The sequence below is a fragment of the Nomascus leucogenys genome, chromosome 3, assembly GCF_006542625.1.
Source record: "Nomascus leucogenys isolate Asia chromosome 3, Asia_NLE_v1, whole genome shotgun sequence".
NCBI lineage: Eukaryota > Metazoa > Chordata > Mammalia > Primates > Hylobatidae > Nomascus > Nomascus leucogenys.
In genome coordinates this window covers 70,908,229-70,932,465 of record NC_044383.1, presented here as the reverse complement: position 1 = coordinate 70,932,465, position 24,237 = coordinate 70,908,229, and the positions used below count along the sequence as shown (strand labels likewise).

General features: G+C 37.5%; 1 protein-coding gene across 1 annotated transcript in view; it reads right to left on the bottom strand.

The window, feature by feature from the left end:
* The window catches only part of LOC100586615 (zinc finger protein 257-like), a 318,730-nt gene extending 296,595 nt beyond the window's left edge, over positions 1–22,135 (bottom strand). Inside the window, exons 1-3 of the transcript XR_004029316.1 lie at positions 21,592–22,135; positions 20,120–20,215; positions 6,731–6,943 (exon numbers count right to left, since the gene is read on the bottom strand). The gene's annotated coding sequence lies outside the window, so the exon portion shown is untranslated. Of the gene's footprint in view, positions 6,944–20,119; positions 20,216–21,591 lie in introns of the transcript that reaches the window.
* Between the last annotated feature and the right edge of the window lie 2,102 nt (positions 22,136–24,237).

The window sequence follows — 24,237 nt, the reverse complement described above, 5'->3', positions numbered from 1 at the left end:
ATGATATCTCTCATGACTTAAAACAGTCACTAGTTTTAATTTAGAAGTATATTAAATTTTTATATTAAAATCTAGGATTAGCCGATTATTATATAGAAAATTTGTGGTCTGCATGTTCGTCATCATCCATTGAGTGATCTACAGTTTCTGAGTTTCAGAAACACTAATATAAGAATACTTCTTCCAATTGAATAATTTAAGGTTTCGCAGTGACTAAAAAAGATTGGAATTACTGATCACTCACTTACAATGTGGTTTTTAAATGTTATTTAATGAAGATACATAAAGTTTCTTTTAAAAATCATTTTAACTTATTTCTTTTGCTTTTTCACTTTTATCAGAAAATAAGTATGAAAATTTATTTTACTACAAGCCTATAAATTTTATTTAAATAAGCTATTAAAATATTAATACTATCATCTAGGTAGAAATTTTAGGTATCTGCATGTTCAGGTTTTTTAGCATATAATAAATCAGAACTATAAATTTTTATAAACTATAAATAATAAACTAAAAATATAAAGTATCTCTTTTTGTCAATTTTGAAATACTGTCATTATTTCTAGGTGATATAACAATTACAGAGGCTGTGGCAGTTGAAATTACAAATGTCATGGTTCATTCTTCTTTACTTGCTGCCTTTTTATTTCACACAAACACAGCAGCACGAGGAAGGCAAGAAATGCTACATCTTGATTGCAAACATGCCAGTGCCTGTCTAGGGAGAATAAATGTGTGAGCATATTTACTTGAAATTAATGGCATCTTTTGTTCAGGTACAGACTTTCATATGGAAATTAATAAAGACAAGAATTTCACACTGCAATAGCATGAGAAAAGTACTCTAAAAATACCTCTGACCAATTATTTCTATTTTTCACAGGAATGATTGTGATGGAATGAGCATTTGCAGCACTGTGGTCTTAAATAACCCCCACTTTCTGTTGAATTATTTTTGGAATGCGACCATAAGACTTTTGTCCTTTTTTTTTTTTTAGAAAAAATGTTTTATATTTCTAGTTCAGTAATTTAGCATAATATTTAGTCTCACATTTTCACAAATAGTTCATTCTAAAAAAAATATGATTAAACCAATTACCACATTTTCCCCCAAAAGAGTACAGTAACAAATTAAGTTTATAATCTAGTGTACAATTAATACATAAATAATAAGTGTATAATTTGTTTTACCTGCACACTTGAAAATAAAACACTTTTTGGGCCATAGACCAAGAAATTTCAGAGGTTAGCTTATAAAATGTGAAGAGACCTGGTATAGAAACATTCACCACTATTCCTTAAGGGGTGAAAAATTTGTCTTTCACCCCTAAGTTCAACTATTAACCCAGCACTGGAAAAATAGAACATGCCATTATACCAAAAAGCATTTTATTATTTTTATTTTATATTTAAGGGGTACATGTGTAGATTTGTAAAACAGGTATACTACATGATGTTGACGTTTGGATACTTAATAATTCCATTGCCTAAGTAGTGTACATCATACCTAAGCAGATTTTCAATGCTTGTCTCCTATCCTTTCTCCTTTTTTCTTTAGAATGCCCAGTGTTTATTGTTTTCATCTTTGTTTCCATGTGCGCCCAATTTTTAGCGTCTATGTATGAGTGAGAACATGTGGCATTTGTTTTTCTGATGCATTAATTTGCTTAGAATAATGGCCTTCTACTGCATTCATGTTGCTGCAAAAGACGTTACTTCATTGTCTTCTGTTGCTGCATAGTATTGGAGGTTGTATAAGTACATCATTTTTCTTATCCAATAAAAGATTCATGGGTAACTGGTTTAATTGTTTTTGCTATTGTGTATGCTGCTGCAATGAACATGTGAGTGCTGGTGACTCTGGCAAAATTATTTATTCTTTTTTGGGGCAGATACCCAAAAAATGGGCTTGATTGGTCAAATGGCAATTCTATTTTTAGTTCTTTGAGAAGTCTCCAAACTGCTTTGCACATGCCCTGAATTAATTTGCATTCCCACCAACAGTGTAGAAAGATTTCCTTTTCTCCCCAAGTTCAACATCTGATTTATCTTGCTTTTAATAAATATTCTTACTGGTGTGAAATGGTATCACACTGTCACTTAGATTTACATCTTTCTGATAATTAGGAATGCTGACCAATTTTTACATGTTTATTGGCAGCTCTTATGTCTTCCTTTGAGAAGAAGCTGGCTATTCATATCATGTTTGCTTTTTTATTAAATGTATTATAGATTCTGTACATTAATCCTTCATTGTCTGCAGTTTGCAAACATTTTATTTCATACTGTAGGTCATCTGTTTACTTTGTTCATAGTTTCTTTTACTGTGCAGAAGCTCTTTGGCTTAGATAACATTTTTTATTTTTATTTTTGTTGCACTCATGTTAGATGTTACTCATAAATTCTTTCCAGAGACCAATATTATCTAAGTGTTCTTCTAAGATTTATGTAGCTTGGAGACTCACAGATCGTCTTTAATCGATGTTGTTTTTTTTTTTAATAAAGAAAAAGGTAGGAGTCCAGTTTTCTTCCACACATGACTAACCAGTTTTCCCAGTATTACTTACTGAATAGGGAGTTAACTCCTCCTTTGTTTATTTCTGTTGGCTTTGTAAAAACAACCTGATTGTAAAGTATAGCTTAATTCAGTACTCTCTTCTATTTCATTGGTCTAGATGTATATTTTTTTACCAGAACCATGTTATACTGGTTACTCTGCAGCAATCTTGGCTCACTGCAACCTCCACCTCCCAGGTTCAAGTAGTTCTCTTGCCTCAGCCTCCCAAGTAGCTGGGAATACATGTATGCACCACCATACCTAATTTTTTGTATTTAGTAGAGACGCAGGTTTCACCATGTTGGTGAAGCTGGTCTCAAACTTCTGACCTCGGGTGATCCATCCACGTCAGCCTCCCAAAGGGCTGAGATGACAGGCGTGAGCCACCACACTCGGCCCAGATTTATTCTTTTAGTCTGAAGTTGTCTTGGCTATTTGAGCTCTTTAATTCTTTTGTATATATTTTAGAATAGTTTTCTTTTTCTAATTCTATAAAAATCTATGATTCTGATAAAATTTATCTTAGTTCTTTAGCAAATGACATTTTTTATTTTTGATATGAATTTTTTTTTTTTTTTTTTTTTTTTTTTTTTTTTTTTTTTTTTTTTTTTTTTTTTTTTTTTTTTTTTTTTTTTTTTTTTTTTTTTTTTTTTATTTTTTAAAATGCTATGCATTTGAATTGATTTTGTATTCTGAGATTTTTTTGAAGTCTTTTTTCAGGCTTAGGAGTCTTTTGGTGAAATCTTTAAAGTATTCTATGTAGATAATTCTATCTTCAGTAAAGATAAATGGACTTTCTTTGTTTTCTGTTTGGATTCCTTTTATTTCTCTAGCTAGGATTTCATAATTTCAATAGGACTGTTTAGAATGGATATTCTTATTTTTATTCTCATGCAGAATGCTTCCAGTTTTTGCTCTTTTTATATGATGTTGGCTAAGTATTTGTCATAGATAATTCTTATTTTAAGATATTTTCATCAATGTCTAGTGTGTTGACAACATTTTTGAGTCAATATTAGGTTTTCTTGAATGCTTTCTCTGCCCCTACTGTGTTAAATGTTTTTTTCTTTTAATTATTTTTACATGGTGAATCACACTTACTGACTTGCATATGATGAGACACCTTTGTATATATGGAATAAAGCTCACATCATTGTAGCAAAATAGCTTTCTGATTTGGTTTTGAATTCAGTTTGCTAGTATTTCATGGAGGATTATTCTTCCAATATTCACCCAGAATATTGACCTGTAGTTTCCTTTTCTTGTGGTGTCCTCACTAGATTTTAGTTTCATATATTTCACTGATTTCATATAACTAGTTAGGGTGAAATCCCACCTTGATTTTTTGGAATACATTCAGTAGGCTTAGGACCAGCTTATCTTTGTATATGTGGCAAAACTTGGCTGTGATTTCATATGATTCAGGGTTTTTTATGGTTAGTAGGTTTATTATTACTTATTCAATGTCATTATACATTTTGTACTTTTTTCCCCTTCTAAAGATTTCTGTTATTGGGCTGGGTGCCATGGCTCATGCCTGTAATCCCAGTGCTTTGGGAGGCCAATGTGGGCATATCACGAGGTCAGGAGATGGAGACCATCCTGGCTAACATGGTGAAACCCCATCTCTACTAAAAATACAATAAATTAGCTGGGAGTGGTGGTGGGCACCTGTAGTCCCAGCTAATTGGGAGGCTGAGGTGGGAGAATGGTGTGAACCTGCAAGGCAGAGCTTAGCTAATTTTTATATTTCTTTTTAGTAAACATGGGATTCCACCATGTTGGCCAGGCTGGTCTTGAACCCCTGACCTCAGGTGATCTGCCTACCTAGGCATCACAAACTGTTGGCCTTACAGGTGTAAGCCACTGGGTCTGGCAAAAAAAAAAATCTGTATTATTAAGATAAAAGTATACTTTAAATTTAATTATAACTCTTCAAAGATCTACTTATTTTAAAGTTATATACAAGTAATTTTTCTTTTTATCAACTTTAGTTTTGGATTTTTTCCTATACTCAGCAGTCTGATTTAGTGTAATGTCTGAAGTTTCAGGGACACATATTTCTACTGTGAATTATCTGATACTTACATAAACTTAATTTTGGATTAAATATTTTTTATATTTAATGTATCTGCAAAAATATATTTTAGTATAAACGCTTTTGAAAAAGTTTTTCCAAATTTATTAAATTTGCAGGGTTATTCTTCAATATAAATTCCCTGATGTTGAGCAAAGTTGGAACAACTACCTCAAATTTTCCTGTAATACAAAAAGGGTACAATAAAATCTGTGATACAAGCACATGTACTACAACCCTCAATATTTGTAATGTGTTTCCTCAAAATAAATATTCTTCTGTACTTTAAGGGCTTTTATTTTCTGAAAGATCTAGTGACAGTAACTGCACTTTTAATGCTTTTATTTAGTATGAACTCTCTGATGTTTAATAAGCTGTGAGAAGATAATAGTGCCATTTACAAAAAATTTTTTTTTCCGGACAGAGTCTCTCTCTGCTGCCCAGGCTAGTGTAAATGCTTTCCTTTGCAATAAAGCATGAGCATTGGTTAAATGTTTGCCACATTGTTTATTCTAGTAGTTTTCTCCAGTATGAGTTATCTTACCTACAATCAAGTGTGACAGCCATTTAAAGGCTTTGTCATATTCTTCACATTTCTAGGATTTCTCTTCAGTATGATTTCTTTCATATTCAGAAAAGTCTGAGGTCTTGCCAAAAGCATGGTCACAACTTTCAGGTTTGTAGAGTCTCTCTCACGTATGAATTATCTTATGTCTCTTAAGAATTGAGTATCTGTTACAGGCTTTCCCACATTCTTCACACGTGTATGGTTTCTCTCCAGTATGAGTTGTCTCATATGTAGTAAGCCTTAAGGACTGGTTAAAGGCTTTGCCACATTCCACACAATTGTAGGAATTCCCTCCAGTTTCAATTAATGAATGTTTAGTAAGGACTGAGGAACAGCTAAAACGCTTCCCACATTCTTCATATTTGCAGGGTTTCCCTCCTGTATAAATTCCCTTATGTTCAGTAAGGATTGAGAACTAATTAGTAGCTTTACAATATTTTTCACATTTGTACAGATTTTCCTCTAGTATGAATTCTTTTATGAGTAATAAAGTGTGATGACCAGTTGAAGTCTTTATCACATTCTTCACATTTGTAGGGTTTCTCACCAGTATGAATTCTCTTATGTTCCATAAGGTTTTAGGACTGGTTGAAGCCTTTGTCACATTCTTCACATTTGTAGTGTTTCTCTCCAGCATGAATTTTCTTATGCGTAATAATGGTTGAGGACTGTTTAAAAGTTTTGCCACATTCTTCACATTTGTAGAATTTCTCTCCAGCATGAATTTTCTTATGTTTACTCAAGACTGAGAACCAACTGAAGGCTTTGCCACATTCTTCACATTTGTAGGGTTTATCTCCATTATGAATTCTCTTATGTTTTATAAGGTTTGAGGACCAGTTGAAACCTTTGCCACATTCTTCACATTTGTAGGGTTTCTCTCCAGCATGAATTGCCTTATGTTTTGTAAGGATTGAGAATGTACCAAAGCCTTTGCCACATTCTTCACATTTGTAGGGTTTCTCTCCACCATGAATTCTCTTGTGTTTAGTAAGGTCTGAGGACCAGCAGAAGGCTTTGCCACATTCTTCACATTTGTAGGGTTTCTCTCCAGTATGAATTACCTTATGACAACTAAGGGCTGAGGATGACTTATAGCCTTTGCCACATTCTTCACATTTGTAGGGTGTCTCTCCAGTATGATTTCTCTTATGTTGCACAAGGATTGCAGATCGATTAAAAGCTTTGCCACATTCTTCACATTTGTAGGGTTTCTCTCCAGTATGAATTACCTTATGATAACTAAGGGCTGAGGATGACTTATAGGCTTTGCCACATTCTTCACATTTGTAGGGTGTCTCTCCAGTATGAATTCTCTTATGTTTCATAAGGTTTGAAGACCAGTTGAAAGCTTTGCCACATTCTTCACATTTGTAGGGTTTCTCTCCAGTATGAATTACCTTATGATAACTAAGGGTTGAGGATGACTTATAGGCTTTGCCACATTCCTCACATTTGTAGGGTTTCTCTCCAGAATGAATTCTCTTGTGTTTAGTAAGCCTTGAGAACCAGCTGAAGGTTCTGCCACGTTGAAATACTTTGCTCTGTGTAGTTGTCAAACTCTGGTTAGTACTATTATAACCTTCTTTGTGCACCTTACACTCATCCACGTTGGTACAACCAATTTTTAAGTGTAAATTCTTATGGCCACATTTTTCGTATCTTCTCAATATCACTTTTTGGAAAGAATCTTCTATGCCCTGCTCTGGCCAAAGTTCTTGAGCAAAATGAGAACATATAACTAAAAAGAAATAAACATAACAAATTAGTTCACTTATTAGACTCAGATAAATATAGTTTCCAAATCTAACTTATAAAAAGACTTATTCAAGCTACATAAGCAAGATGACACTATAATGACACAGGCCCTAATTATTCATAGACATATAAATGTAATAAATACATACAGACCAAAATACATATGTGGATAATTTATATATGAGTTAAGGATGTGCAGTGCCTGACATAAGCTGAATGCAAAGAGCCACATAGAAAAAAAAGAAAACTTGGGTGGAGCCAAGATGGCCGAATAGGAACAGCTCCGGTCTCCAGCTCCCAGCCCCAGGGACACAGAAGACGGATGATTTCTGCATTTCTGCTTGAGGTACCGGTTTCATCTCACTAGGCAGTGCCTAACAGTGGGTGCAGGACAGTCGGTGAAGCGCACTGTGCGCGAGCCGAAGCAGGGTGAGGCATTGCCTCACTCGGGAAGCACAAGGGGTCAGGGAGTTCCCTTTCCTAGTCAAAGAAAGGGGAAACAGACAGCACCTGGAATATCGGGTCAGTCCCATCCTAATACTGCGCTTTTCCAACGGGCCTGGAAAACGGCACACTAGGAGATTGTGTCCCGCACCTGGCTCGGAGGGTCCTATGCCCACAGAGTCTCGCTGATTGCTAGCACAGCAGTCTGAGATCAAGCTGTAAGGCGGCAGCGAGGCTGGGGGAGGGGCGCCCGCCATTGCCCAGGCTTGCTTAGGTAAACAAAGCAGCCAGGAAGCTCGAACTGGGTGGAGCCCACCACAGCTCAAGGAGGCCTGCCTGCCTCTGTAGGCTCCACCTCTGGAGGCAGGGCACACACAAACAAAAACTCAGCAAGAACCTCCACAGACTTAAATGTCCCTGTCTGACTGACAGCTTTGAAGAGAGTAGTGGTTCTCCCAGCACGCAGCTGGAGATCTGAGAACGGACAGACTGCCTCCTAAAGTGGGTCCCTCACCCCTGAGCAGCCTAACTGGGAGGCACCCCCCAGTAGGGACAGACTGACACCTCATTCAACCCAGTACTTCTCTGAGACAAAACTTTCAGAGGAACTATCAGACAGCTGAATTTGTGGTCTCATGAAAATCCGCTGTTCTGCAGCCACCGCTGCTGACACCCAGCCAAACAGGGTCTGTAGTGGACCTCTAGTAAACTCCAACAGACCTGCAGCTGAGGGGCCTGTCTGGTAGAAGGAAAACTAACAAACAGAAAGGACATCCACACCAAAAACCCATCTGTACATCACCATCATCAAAGACAAAAAGTAGATAAAACCACAAAGATGGGGAAAAAACAGAGCACAAAAACTGGAACTCTAAAAAACAGAGCACCTCTCCTCCTCCAAAGGAAACAGTTCCTCACCAGCAACGGAACAAAGCTGGATGGAGGATGACTTTGATGAGTTGAGAGAAGAAGGCTTCAGATGATCAAACTACTCTGAGCTACGAGAGGAAATTCAAAACAATAGCAAAGAAGTTAAAAACTTTGAAAAAAAAATTAGAAGAATGGATAACTAGAATAACCAATGGAGAGAAGGGCTTAAAGGAGCTGATGGAGCTGAAAGCCAAGTTTCGAGAACTACGCGAAGATTGCAGAAGCCTCAGTAGCAGATGTGATCAACTGGAAGAAAGGGTATCGCTGATGGAAGATGAAATGAATGAAATGAAGCGAGAAGGGAAGTTTAGAGAAAAAAGAATACAAAGAAATGAACAAAGCCTCCAAGAAATTTGGGACTATGTGAAAAGACCAAACCTACGTCTGATTGGTGTACCTGAAAATGATGGGGAGAATGGAACCAAGTTGGAAAACACTCTGCAAGATATTATCCAGGAGAACTTCCCCAATCTAGCAAGGCAGGCCAGCATTCAGATTCAGGAAATACAGAGAACGCCACAAAGATACTCCTCGAGAAGGGCAACTCCAAGACACATAATTGTCAGATTCACCAAAGTTGAAATGAAGGAAAAAATGTTAAGGGCAGCCAGAGAGAAAGGTCGGGTTACCCACAAAGGGAAGCCCATCAGACTAACAGCTGATCTCTCAGCAGAAACTCTACAAGCCAGAAGAGAGTGGGGACCGATATTCACCATTCTTAAAGAAAAGAATTTTCAAACTAGAATTTCCTATCCCGCCAAACTAAGCTTCATAAGTGAAGGAGAAATAAAATACTTTACAGATAAACAAACGCTCAGTGATTTTGTCACCACCAGGCCTGCCCTAAAAGAGCTCCTGAAGGAAGCACTAAACATGGAAAGGAACAACCGGCACCAGCCACTGCAAAAACATGCCAAACTGTAAAGACCATCGAGGCTAGGAAGAAACTATAGCAACTAATGAGCAAAATAACCAACTAACATCATAATGACAGGATCAGATTCACACATAACAATATTAATGTTAAATGTAAATGGGCTAAATGCTCCAACCAAAAGACACAGACTGGCAAACTGGATAAGGAGTCAGGACCCATCAGTGAAACCCATCTCACGTGCAGAGACACACATAGACTCAAAATAAAGGGATGGAGGAAGATCTATCAAGCAACTGGAAATCAAAAAAAGGCAGGGGTTGCAATCCTAGTCTCTGATAAAATAGACTTTAAACCAACAAAGATCAAAAGAGACAAAGAAGGCCATTACATAATGGTAAAGGGATCAATTCAACAAGAAGAGCTAACTATCCTAAATATATATGCACCCAACACAGGAGCACCCAGATTCATAAAGCAAGTCCTCAGTGACCTACAAAGGGACTTAAACTCCCACACAATAACAATGGGAGATTTTAACACCCCACTGTCAGCATTAGACAGATCAACGAGACAGAAAGTTAACAAGGATATTCAGGAATTGAACTCAGCTCTACATAAAGTGGACCTAATAGACATCTACAGAACTCTCCACCCCAAGTCAACAGAATATACATTTTTTTCAGCACCACACCACACCTATTCCAAAATTGACCACATAGTTGGAAGTAAAGCTCTCCTCAGCAAATGTAAAAGAACAGAAATTATAACAAACTGTCTCTCAGACCACAGTGCAATCAAACTAGAACTCAGGATTCAGAAACTCACTCAAAACCGCACAACTACATGGAAACTGAACAACCTGCTCCTGAATGACTATTGGGTACATAATGAAATGAAGGCAGAAATAAAAATGTTCTTTGAAACCAACGAGAACAAAGACACAACATACCAGAATCTCTGGGACACGTTCAAAGCAGTGTGTAGAGGGAAATTTATAGCACTAAATGCCCACGAGAGAAAGCAGGAAAGATCCAAAATTGACACCCTAACATCACAATTAAAAGAACTAGAAAAGCAAGAGCAAACACATTCAAAAGCTAGCAGAAGGCTAGAAATAACTAAAATCAGAGCAGAACTGAAGGAAATAGAGACACAAAAAACCCTTCAAAAAATTAATGAATCCAGGAGCTGGTTTTTTGAAAGGATCAACAAAATTGATGGACCGCTAGCAAGACTAATAAAGAAGAAAAGAGAGAAGAATCAAATAGATGCAATAAAAAATGAAAAAGGGGATATCACCACCGATCCCACAGAAATACAATCTACCATCAGAGAATACTACAAACACCTCTATGCAAATAAACTAGAAAATCTAGAAGAAATGGATAAATTCCTCGACAAATACACCTCCCAAGACTAAACCAGGAAGAAGTGAATCTCTGAATAGACCAATAACAGGTTCTGAAATTGTGGCAATAATCAATAGCTTACCAACCAAAAAGAGTCCAGGACCTGATGGATTCACAGCCGAATTCTACCAGAGGTACAAGGAGGAACTGGTACCATTCCTTCTGAAACTATTCCAATCGATAGAAAAAGAGGGAATCCTCCCTAACACATTTTATGAAGCCAGCATGTCCTGATACCAAAACCTGGCAGAGACTTAACCAAAAAAGAGAATTTCAGACCAATATCCTTGATGAACATTGATGCAAAAATCCTCAATAAAATACTGGCAAACCGAATCCAGCAGCACATCAAAAAGCTTATCCACCATGATCAAGTGGGCTTCATCCCTGGGATGCAAGGCTGGTTCAACATACGCAAATCAATAAATGTAATCCAGCATATAAACAGAACCAAAGACAAAAACCACATGATTATCTCAATAGATGCAGAAAAGGCCTTTGACAAAATTCAACAATCCTTCATGCTAAAAACTCTCAATAAATTAGGTGTTGATGGGACGTATCTCAAAATAATAAGAGCTATCTATGACAAACCCACAGCCAATATCATACTGAATGGGCAAAAACTGGAAGCATTCCCTCTGAAAACTGGCACAAGACAGGGATGCCCTCTCTCACCGCTCCTATTCAACATAGTGCTGGAAGTTCTGGCCAGAGCAATCAGGCAGGAGAAGGAAATAAAGGGTATTCAATTAGGAAAAGAGGAAGTCAAATTGTCCCTGTTTGCAGATGACATGATTGTATATCTAGAAAACCCCATTGTCTCAGCCCAAAATCTCCTTAAGCTGATTAGCAACTCCAGCAAAGTCTCAGGATACAAAATTAATGTACAAAAATCACAAGCATTCTTGTACACCAATCACAGACAAACAGAGAGCCAAATCATGAGTGAACTCCCATTCACAATTGCTTCAAAGAGAATAAAATACCTAGGAATCCAACTTACAAGGGATGTGAAGGACCTCTTCCAGGAGAACTACAAACCACTGCTCAATGAAATAAAAGAGGATACAAACAAATGGAAGAACATTCCATGCTATTGGGTTGGAAGAATCAATATCGTGAAAATGGCCATACTGCCCAAGGTAATTTATAGATTCAATACCATCCCCATCAAGCTACCAATGACTTTCTTCACAGAATTGGAAAAAACTACTTTAAAGTTCATATGGAACCAAAAAAGAGCCCGCATCGCCAAGTCAATCCTAAGCCAAAAGAACAAAGCTGGAGGCATCACGCTACCTGACTTTAAACTATACTACAAGGCTACAGTAACCAAAACAGCATGGTACTGGTACCACAACAGAGACATAGATCAATGGAACAGAACAGAGCCCTCAGAAATGATGCTGCATAGCTACAACTATCTGATCTTTGACAAACCTGACAAAAACAAGAAATGGGGAAAGGGTTCCCTATATAATAAATGGTGCTGGGAAAACTGGCTAGCCATATGTAGAAAGCTGAAACTGGATCCCTTCCTTACACCCTATACAAAAATTAAATCAAGATGGATTAAAGACTTATATGTTAGACCTAAAACCATTAAAATCCTACAAGAAAACCTAGGCAATACCATTCAGGACATAGGCATGGGAAAGGACTTCATGTCTAAAACACCAAAAGCAATGGCAACAAAAGCCAAAATCGACAAATGGGATCTCATTAAACTAAAGAGCTTCTGCACAGCAAAAGAAACTATCATCAGAGTGAACAGGCAACCTACAGAATGGGAGAAAATTTTTGCAACCTACTCATCTGACAAAGGGCTAATATCCAGAATCTACAATGAACTCAAACAAATTTACAAGAAAAAAACAAACAACCCCATCAAAAAGTGGGCAGAGGACATGAACAGACACTTCTCAAAAGAAGACATTTATGCAGCCAAAAAACACATGAAGAAATGCTCATCATCACTGGCCATCAGAGAAATGCAAATCAAAACCACAGTGAGATACCATCTCACACCAGTTAGAATGGCCATCATTAAAAAATCAGGAAACAACAGGTGCTGGAGAGGATGTGGAGAAATAGGAACACTTTTACACTGTTGGTGGGACTGTAAACTAGTTCAACCATTGTGGAAGTCAGTGTGGTGATTCCTCAGGGATCTCGAACTAGAAATACCATTTGACCCAGCCATCCCATTACTGGGTATATACCCAAAGGACTATAAATCATGCTGCTATAAAGACACATGCACACATGTTTATTGCGGCACTATTCACAATAGCAAAGATTGGAACCAACCCAAATGTCCAACAACGATAGACTGGATTAAGAAAATGTGGCACACATACACCATGGAATACTATGCAGCCATAAAAAATGATGAGTTCGTGTCCTTTGTAGGGACATGGATGAAACTGGAAAACATCATTCTCAGTAAACTATCGCAAGGACAAAAAACCAAACACCGCATGTTCTCACTCATAGGTGGGAATTGAACAATGAGAACTCATGGACACAGGAAGGGGATCATCACACTCCAGGGACTGTTGTGGGGTGGGAGGAGGGGGGAGGGACAGCATTAGGAGATACACCTAATGCTAAATGACGAGTTAATGGGTGCAGGAAATCAACATGGCACATGGATACATATGTAACAAACCTGCACATTGTGCACAGGTACCCTAAAACCCTAAACTATAATAAAAAATAAATAAGAAAAACAAAACAAAAACAAACAAAAAAGAATAATATCAGAGATTCAGAATCCAAAAAAAAAAAAGAAAAGAAAACTTGTTAAATTTACCAAATACAACTCTTTGTGTTCCTCAATATTACCTGGTCCCTTCAGAATTAAACTGTCGGCTTTTGTGTGTGTGTGTGTGTGTGTGTGTTTATGGAAAGTAAAATATTGGCACATGCAATTTAATTTCTGTCTTCTCCAGCCCTTTCCACACGCTGATTTCTGTCTCCCATGACATAAAATGCTGAAAGATATGGTGGTATACTTAGAAATGACAATTTGAGTCTGCTGAGACCAAAGGTAAGTGCACTGCAGCAGAGCACTGCAGTCCTGCAGAGAGAGACCAGGTGAACCAAGTGATTACTTTTTAGAAGAAACATAAATAATCTCTCTTAACTAAAAGTAAACACAAAACTTCAGACAAGACAAATCTGAAGATGTTTGAGAGACCCACATAATCTTAACCAAGACCATTGTTTTCTGACTATGCCAGGCCAAAGCTACATTATAAATTTTGTGACAGGTCGCCTTTTTAAATGTCCAAATCTCAAAGATTACAACCTATACAAAATAAGCCATTATAATCCCATCAAAAATATTATACAATTTTCAGAAAGAAACCATTAAAAATGGATTTACTAATTTTAAAAACTGAATAACACTCAATGAGTGAAATAGGTACACAAAAGTATATAGAAAATGAGAAAAATGAGGATAAGAACAAAAATGAGCAGTGAAATGTCAAGAAAAGATTTGCAGGCCAGAAGAAAACTGGGTGATATAGTCAAAGTCCAAAAAAAAAAAAGCTATCAAGTGAGAATAGTACCATCAGGGACAGCTGTGAGTGCAGCTTCAGCAGACTTAAACATCCCTGCTGGACAACTCTGAAGAGAGCAGTGGACGTACCAGCACAGCATTTGAGCTCTGCTAAGGGTCAGACTGCCACCTCAAGTGGGTCCCTGACACCTGCGTCTCCTGATTGAGAGACACCTCCCAGTAGAAGCTGATAGACACCTTGTACAAGAGAGTTCTGGCTAGCATGTGGTGGCTGGCCTCTGGGATGAAGCTTCCAGAGGAAGGAACAGGCAGCAATCTTTGCCGTTCTGCAGCCTCCGCTGGTGATACCCAGGCAAACAGGGTCTGGAGTGGACTTCCAGAAAGCTCCAGCAGATCTGCAGCAGAGAGGCCTTACTGTTAAAAGGAAAACTAACAAACAGAAAGGAGTAGAAGTAACATCTCCAAAAGGATATTTACTCAGAAACTCCATCCAAAGGTCATCAACATCAAAGACCAAAGGTAGATAAATCCATAAAGATGGGGAGAAGCCAGTGCAAAAAGGCTAAAAATTCCAAAAACCAGAATGCCTGTTCTCCTCCAAAGGATCACAACTCATCACCAGCAAAGAAAGAAAACTGAATGGAGAATGAGTTTGATGAATTGACAAACTCAAATTTGACAAATTTCAGAGGTGGGTAATAACAAACTCCTCCAAGCTAAGGCAGCATGTTCTAACCCAATGCCAGGAAGCTAAGAACCTTGAAAAAAGGTTAGAGAGATTGCTAACGAGAATAACCAGTTTAGAGAACATAAATGTCCAATGGAGATGAAAAATACAGCACAAGAACTTCATGAAGCATGCACAAGTATCAATAGCTGAATCGAAAAAGCAGACGAAAGGATGTCAGACACTGAAGATCAACTTAATGAAATAAAGCAAGAACACAGGATTAGAGAAAAAAGAATAAAGAGAAACAAATAAAGCCTCCAAGAAATATGGGACTATGTGAAAGGACAAAATCGATGTTTAATTTGGGTACCTGAAAGTGACAGGGAGAATGGAACCAAGTTGGAAAACACTCTTCAGGGTATCATCCAGAAGAATGTCCCCAACCTAGCAAGACAGGCCAAGAGTAACCAAAACAGTATGGTACTGGTATCAAAACAGATATATAGACCAATGGAACAGAATAAAGGCCTCAGAAATAACACCACACATCTACAACCATCTGATCTTTGACAAACCTGACAAAAACAAGCAATGAGGAAAGGATTCCCTATTTAATAAATGGTGTTGAAAAAACTGGCTAGGTATATGCAGAAAACTGAAACTGGACCCCTTCCTTACACCTTATACAAAAATTAAGTCAAGATGGATTAAAGACTTAAATGTAACACCCAAACCATAAAAACTCCAGAAGAAAACCTAGACAATACTATTCAGGTCATAGGCATGGGCAATGACTTCATGACTAAAACACCAAAAACAATGGCAACAAAAGCCAAAATTGACAAATAGAACCTAATTAAACTAAAGAGCTTCTGCACAGCAAAGGAAACTACATCAGAGTGAACAGGCAACCTACAGAATGGGAGAAAAATTTTGCAATTTATCCATCTGACAAAGGGCTAATATCCAGGATCTATAAAGAACTTAAACAAATTTACAAGAAGAAAAAACAAACAACCCCATCAAAAAGTGGGCAAAGGATATGAACGGACATTTCTCAAAAAGACATTTATGTGGCAAACAAACATGAGAAAAAGCATATCATCACTGGTCATTAGAGAAATGCAAATCAAAACCAAAATGAGATACCATCTCACACCAGTTAGAATGGCGATCATTGTGAAGTCAGGAAACAACAGATGCTGGAGAAGATATGGAGAAGTAGAAAAGCTTTTACACGGCTGGTTGGAGTGTAAATTAGTTCAGCCATTGTGGAAGACAATGTGGTGATTCCTCAAGGATCTAGAACTAGAAATATGATTTGATCCAGCAATCCCATTACTGGGTATATACTCAGAAGATTATAAATCATTCTACTATAAAGGTACATGAACACACACGTTTTTTGCAGCACTGTTCACAATAGCAAAAACTTGGAACCAACCCAAATGCCCATCAGTAATATACAGGATAAAGAAAATGTGGCACATATACACCATGGAATACTATGCAGCCATAAAAAAAAATGAGTTCATGTCCTTTGCAGGGATATGGATGAAGCTGGAAACCATCATTCTCACTAAACTAACACAAGAATAGAAAATGAAACACAGCATGTTCTCACTCATAAGTGGGAGTTAACAATGAGAACACAGGGACACAGGAAGGGGAACATCACACACCAGGGCCTGAAGAGGGGTGGGGGCTAGGGGAGGGATAACATTAGGAGAAATACCTAATGTAGATAATGAGTTGATGGGTGCAGCAAACCCCCATGGCATGTGTATACCTATGTAACAAACATTCACATCCTGCACATGTACCCCAGAATTTAGATTATAATAAAAAAATCAAAACAATATTAATAAGGAAACAGACCACTTAAAGGTGGTATAAAACAACTATTTCTGACAGAGGTATAGAAAGCACTCCTCAACATCAGGATACACACCCTTCTCAATAGCTCATACAATATATTTCTTGATAGACCACCTTTTAGGCCAAAAAAGAAGTCTTACCAAATTTTTTAAAACTGAAATTTTATGATTTTCTATGACTAAACTCGAATGCCAGTATAAAACAAAAATAGAAAAAAACTGAAAATGAAACAAATATGCCAGGTGCGGTGGCTCATGCCTGTAATCCCAGCACCTTGGAAGTCCAAGGCGGGTGAATCACAAGGTCAGGAGATCAAGACCATTCTGGCCAACATGGTGAAACCCTGTCTCTACTAAATACGAAAAACTAGCGAGGCTTGGTGGAACGCACCTGTAGTCCCAGCTACTCAGGAGGCTGAGGCAGGGGAATCACTTGAACCCAAGAGGTGGAGGTTGCAATGAGCCGAGATCATGCCACTGCACTCCAGCCTCATGATAGAGCAAGACTCCATCTCAAAAAAAACAAAAACAAACAAACAAACAAGAAAAAATATATGTATATGAATTTAAAAAAACACTTGAGCATGCTCTTATGCAAAGGTTGTAACGTTAATATTGTAAAGATGTTCATCCTACGCAATGTAATCTATCAATTTAATGAAATGTTTTTCAAATTTCTCATTGCATTTTTCAGAAAATAGAAACTGCAACCCTAAAAGTATATAGAATCTCAAAAGACAATAAAGTACCCAACAATCTTAAAATAATAATAATAATAATTAAGCAATGTTGCAGGCATTAAAGTTCCGGATTTCAAAAGACAATCGAAGCTACAGAATTAAAACAATCTGGTATAGGGATGAAAAATTAGACCAATGAAATAGAATGCAACACATACACTTTAACATGTATGGTCATATGAGGAGTCATTTACAGAGCAATAATTATCACTGTAAGCTAATAGGTAAAGGCAATGCAAATTTATGTCACCAAATCATTCAGTAAATATAATCTGAAATATAAAAATACTGGAATATCACTCCGTTTTCAAAAAGCGGAAAATATTCTACCAATTATGAAGATAAATCTTGATAACATGCAAAATGAAATGAGTCAGCCACAAAAAGACAAAGATTGTATGAGATAGATAGATATAAAGCATTTACACTCTTAGAAACAGATAAAAAGAAAAAGGTCTCCTATGTGCTTAACCCCCAACAGCAAGAAAGTTTGTCCGTCATCTGTGACAAAAATATCTTAATGAGAGAACCAGGCATCATGGTTAACATCTGTAATGACAGCAACTTGGTACAGTAAGGTTGGAGAATTGCTTCAGGCCAAAATTTTAAGACCAACCTGGGTTATGTAGTGAGACCCCACCTCAAAAATAAGTGCCTTTAAGAGAGCTTTGAGATCCAGGGAGGCAATTGTGAAACTTTGCTAAAGCCCAAGATTGAGGAGCACCCTTTTCAGAAGGCAAGCTTTCACTCAGGTGGCAAACTACAGGACCCCTGCTCTTGACTACAGACCAGAAAATGTCCCACCCAACTTGGTCCCATGGAGAATTTTGACCTTACTCTGTAATCATCCCAAACTCCTCCCAGCCACAGTCTGTGAGAGGTCTTGGCCTTCCAGAAGCCTGGACAGAGATACCCATTTAGAGCCATGATGGCATGCCTGCAGACCTTGGTCCTTACTGTGGTCCCAATAGCAGTTCCATGACTCAGTTCCAGTTGCCTAAGCCACAGTTCATGGCCACTTCTGCCCATGTAGAAACACACAGTGACCTCAGAAATCCTTTCTGGTACTCAATGAAACCACACTAATCCACATCCTAATATAAAGCCCACCATATGCAGACCTGACTACAGAAATCTGCCCTAGCGTCTACCCTACTGAGCAAAGTCCAGAGGGATATTTACTTTGTCCAAAATTAAAATGGGAATTACAACTACCCAAGCCCCTTACAATAACCCAACTCTATTGCAGAGCCAGCAGCCCTGTGACCGAGCTACAACCCCGCTCTACTACAAACCCAGAGGTCATTCTATCACCTTGGGGGCCCAACAAAAGAAGATTTTTACCCTCTGAAACCAGTTTATAAAAACTTCAAGAGGTGTTTACTCCTTCAAATTCAGACACCAATGCAAAAGTATGTTGGGCCAATTGTCAGTGCTTCTATTTTAACACAGCACTTGAAGTATGTGGAAGAAAAATTAGTCAAAAAAATTTTAAAGTCATTGAAATTGAAGACAAGTAAAACATTGCTGCTTGTAGATCATGCAATGTTCTCTATAAAAAACCATAAACAGTACATTAAAACCTTTTCAAACCAATAAATACATGCAGTAAATTAGCAAAATATAAAATTAACATACAAGTTATGATTCCATACACTTAAACTATCTGATAAAATGGAGGAACAAAACAATCTTATTTACAATAGCATTAAAATAATATCTGAGAACAAATTTAACTGAGGAGCTGAAAAAGTTTTCAAGTGCAAGATTTATCAATGAAAAATGAGAACACAAATAAATTTAAACATATTTTATGCCTATCAATTCAAAGAACAAACGTTAAAATGCCATATTATCCAAAGTGATCTCTAGATTCAATAAACTATCAATATTCCAGTGGTTTTTTTCACAGTAATGAAAAACACAATCATAAAATTTACATGAAACTACAAGAAACTGTGAATAGCCAAAGCAATCTTGAAGAAAAAGAAAAAAGCAGGACATCATACTTTATAATTTCAAACTATATTTCAAGACTATAGTCATAAAAACAAGATGAAATGTACAGAAAAATGAAAAAAAAACCCCAAAGATACAGAAACCACTACTCTCACACATTTCAGAGATGATGGAAAAAGAGAACTTAAAAGATAGTTTAACATTCCGGGGACTGTTGTGGGGTTGGGGGAGGGGGGAGGGACAGCATTAGGAGATATACCTAATGCTAAATGATGAGTTAATGGGTACAGGAAATGAACATGGCACATGGATACATATGTAACAAACCTGCGCATTGTGCACATGCACCCTAAAACCTAAAGTATAATAATTTAAAAAAAAAAGATAGTTTAACATGGAGTATCTTAAAATCATGCAGATATCTGTGTCCACAAAAACAAAAACAAAAAGATAGTGCACTCTCTTGTATGCCATGAAGAGTACTTTGGCTGTCACTGTAAACTTGAAGGAAAATTACTGAAGGGAAAGGAGAATTCTTAGAAATTTTAAAAGCATAAGACAGAAGATACCCGTGTGAGAGAAAATTAAAAAATAAAAATAAAAATTAGGCTTTCCAGAAACTACTTCTTTTGGAACACAACTTCCAGAATCACATTAAGGACTGGCTTCCTCCTTGACTTTGGACCCCTCATCCATGTTGTCTGTATTCACTCTCACCTACCTGGGGGTTCTTCCACCATCTCATGTCTCTTCATATTCCAGGGCTCTTTTCCTTGCTCCAGAAAAATGATCAGGTCTGGCTTAAAGGCAGCAACACCTGTTTTATTAAAAATGAACAACATGCATCTTGCTCATATTCTCCAATTACCAACTCAGTAATGTGCTCAGTAAAGAGGATGTAATAGAATATCCTAATAGATTTATCCCAAAATACTAAATTATAACATGTTGGGGAAAAGGTTTATGGGGTGCCTGTATGAACTGGCCATAAAAATATGGGACAAGAAGTTGTGGAAAGCCACAGGAGGCCTCTGAGGAGGAAAGCCTCCTTATTGCCATCACGTTCCTATGACCAGAGCGTGACCTGCTCTCTTATTTATAAACACTGTGCTCAAGGAGAAAGATACTCCTTTGAAGCACTGGAATGTGGCCAGATATGCAGGCTCTTAGGCCCACTCCCCAGAGCTGCTCTCCAATAATTTAAAGAATAAATCAGCAGTTAAGTTTATGCTGCTTCAGCACAAAGAAAATTTACCTAAACCACCACTGCTATAGGTTAGGTGTATGACACACCACCTCCCTTTTACCCTTACACCCCTGAACATCTGCTTCTTAGATCTAAGTGATTGTACTCAATAAATAGTGTGGAGAACAGAACTTGATGCCTTTTGCAGCCTCCAAAAGTGCAATTGGCCCCCTGGCACCTCACCCTTTATGCACTCTTAACCTGTCTCTTCTCATTCCTTCATTGCCACCGGACTTTATGTACCCTGCAGGCGGTATTGAGGTTGGTCCCCAACAATAACAGAAATTTCTAAATATTTAGAAAATTCTCTAATTTTGTAGGTTCTTAATTTTATCACCTGGTACTACTGAATTAAAAATTGTTGGTTGCCAATAAACTCTTGAAATTGCCATTAATCTAAAGTGAAGGACACAGATCAGCTCAAGAATGTGGTAAGTTCAGGTCAAGATGAAACATCTTGAAATTTTTTTTCTATATGGAAAAATCCCTATGATTTTCTTGAAAATAGAAATCCGAAAGCATAAATTACCAAAAAGTAATTATACAAAAAGGAAATGGTGTTGGGAGCTGAAAGCCTGAGGGTCATGAGCAACTCAGCATTCCACTGGAGGCTATATGATAAACAGCAAACGGTTTATCATGAATGCAGAATGTGGGCAAACTTGCATGTGCTCCTGCCACTAGAAGGTACACTGAGGACAGTCACTCCCTGGTGCCATGCTCCTTGAAGTTATCTACTGGAACATCTGGAGAGTACTGTTCAAAGGATACAGTCATGCAGGCATTCATTAAGTCAAGCGGCTGGCCACAACCTCCCCCTTCTCCCTATCTCCTTTACTCAATAAATACGAAGGGCTATAGAAGCTCAGGACCCTTGTCCACTAGAGGCAAGGGGCCCCCGACCCCTTCTTCCAAATATACTCCTTTGTCTTTGTCTTTATTCTCACCTTCATCCTCCTTTGTTCAATCCAATAAGGTCTGCAGCAAAATGAAACCTGTAGCGTATACTAGGAATTGAGTATCAGTTATTCTCACCCAGGAAGACCAGGTTTCTGTAGTTTTCTAACATCACATTTCTATATAAATTCTGCTCTGCAGTGTCCAGGCATTGCCACTCCTCCAGAGAGAATTCTATGGCCACATCCCTAAATGTCAATAATCCCTGGAAAACACACACAAACACACATATTTATCAATTGGTTATGGGCAGAATTTTTAATTTGACTCAAGGTAAAATGGAGAGAGTAAAGAGAGCTGGTTCTGACTTATAAGCATGACTGAAATTATTCAATAAAATAATTTCCAGCTCAGAAATATTCTCTAACATATTCTCTAACTCTGAGAAAAGAAAGTGGTATAAGATCCATAACATCAGTGTATATGTAATATTTTTCTAGATAATAAAGTAAAACTGAGGGCATAAACACTAACGTGTACAATTTTGAGTGCTATATTTACATCATACAGAATTAATTATGTGCCAGGCATGGTGGCTCATGTCTGTAATCCCAGCACTTTGGGAGGCTGAGACAGGCAGATCACCTGAGGTCGGGAGTTAAGAGACCAGCCTGACCAACATGGAGAAACCCCGTCTCTACTAAAAACACAAAATTAGCCAGGCGTGGTGGCACATGCCTGTAATCCCAGCTACTTGGGAGGCTGAGGCAGGAGAATCGCTTGAACCCAGGAGGCGGAGGTTGCAGTGAGCTGAGATCATGCCATTGTGCTCCAGCTTGGGCAACAAGAGTGAAACTCCATCTCAAAAAAAAAAAAAAAAAAAAAGCATTAATTGTATTTTTCAGATGGAAAAGACATAGTTTTATGTATTATTCAGATGGATTAGACATGTTGAGTTAGAAGGTATCACTCAAATTTTAATCTGTACAATAAGCTACAGATACTGTTAATGCAGTTTTTTTTTTTGTTTTTTTGTTTTTTTTTTTTTTCCAGAAGATCTGGGATAAAGTCTGAGTTGCTGAATTTCTAATAAGCTCATCAGTATACCAATGTTTTTGGCCCAAAAAGACTACTTTGTCAAATATCCAGTAATTGAATGAGCCTGTGTTTTTCTCAGTTTTTCTGGTTTGTAAACAAAATGAGAGGCTTCATTTTCCAAAAACAGACAAATGCAAAGGAAACCTAAGAAAGAAGGGCAGCAGCCAGATTAAATGTGTTGGTTTATTCACACCATTTGCATAAAGATACTTAATGATGAAGAGAAAAATAATTCTACAGTGAAAAAATGTGTCAGAGAGCTTATCAACCAAGTGATTTATTAACATCAACTACACTGGAACAAATTTTTATAATGTCCTGATGCACCCAGAAGGACACAGCATTACCGCTGAGATATTACCCCCGAAAGGTAAATCACAGTCTGAATTTAACCATAAGGAAACATTAGTTTTATGGAAAGTTCAAGATAGAGATATCCCCCATGTTCTGTAATTTTTAATAGTGATTCTAAATAGTCTTTCTTTAGCATTGTAGAAAGCGGGTATCTCCTAACAATTTTTTAAGAATTTTCTGGGTAATAAATACCATACTGCTTCAATGACTGATTTCTTAATCCTGTACTGCATAGACATAATAAAGAACACAGATGAAACCTCAACATTACATGTTCTCTGTCTTCACTAAAAACCCCAGGTTTTCCCCAATAGGAATTATGAGTATCTACACCTTCCCATGTTCAACAGCCACAAAGGGACATTTTTAATATTGCAGATTATAAATTCATAGTGAGATTTCTGCATGGCATATAAGAAGCCATAATATAGAGAAGGCTCTGGTATATACAAAAAATATATATTTTTCGGAGACTTTGATTATTGTAAGAATTTTTTCAAGTAGTTAAGACAAACTCGTTAGGGAGGAAAAACACAGGTACAGAAGTACAGGTTTGCAAGTACTAAACGTATGTTTCCTGGAGGAAGCAGAGTGGACACAGATCTTGATCTTAGACATGTTTAGGTGAAAAAGAAAAGGCCATTTTTTTCTCTTTGTCCTGCTTCCCTAGGATTCTTTCTCAAATAAAATTTTCTGGACAAATTACACCTGCATCTCGAGAATATGCCTTTAAAAGTGTCAGCACCATAGGTCTACCTGCTGTCACCACATCCACAGGCAGAAGGACCAAGACAGAAAAACTCCATCCATTTCTGTCCTTTATAGCAAAAGAGATTAACAAAGAGTAGCTCCACAGAGATAAAAATATGCTTTTCTTTATTTTGTCATCAGGAGCCATCTCCAGTCACAGGCACCAGCAATTTCTGCCACAGTAATGGAAATACAGGCCACACTGTACTGTCCCTACCAAATACAAACAGAATTAAGTTCTTGGACCACCCTTTAATGCAAAGATGGAACATAACTCTCATGAATGTATTTTGAATTCCTCATACTTGATTCTGGCCTCACCTTAGAGTCACATGAGCCAGTCACAAACTCCATGGGCTCATCTATGCTTCTGACCTACTGTTTAAAAATTGGGGACTCCCACAACCTTTTTGAAATTCAATAATCTGATACAGCTACTCACAGAACTCAGCAGAACACTAGTTATACTTGCTGGCTTCAAATAAAATATACAA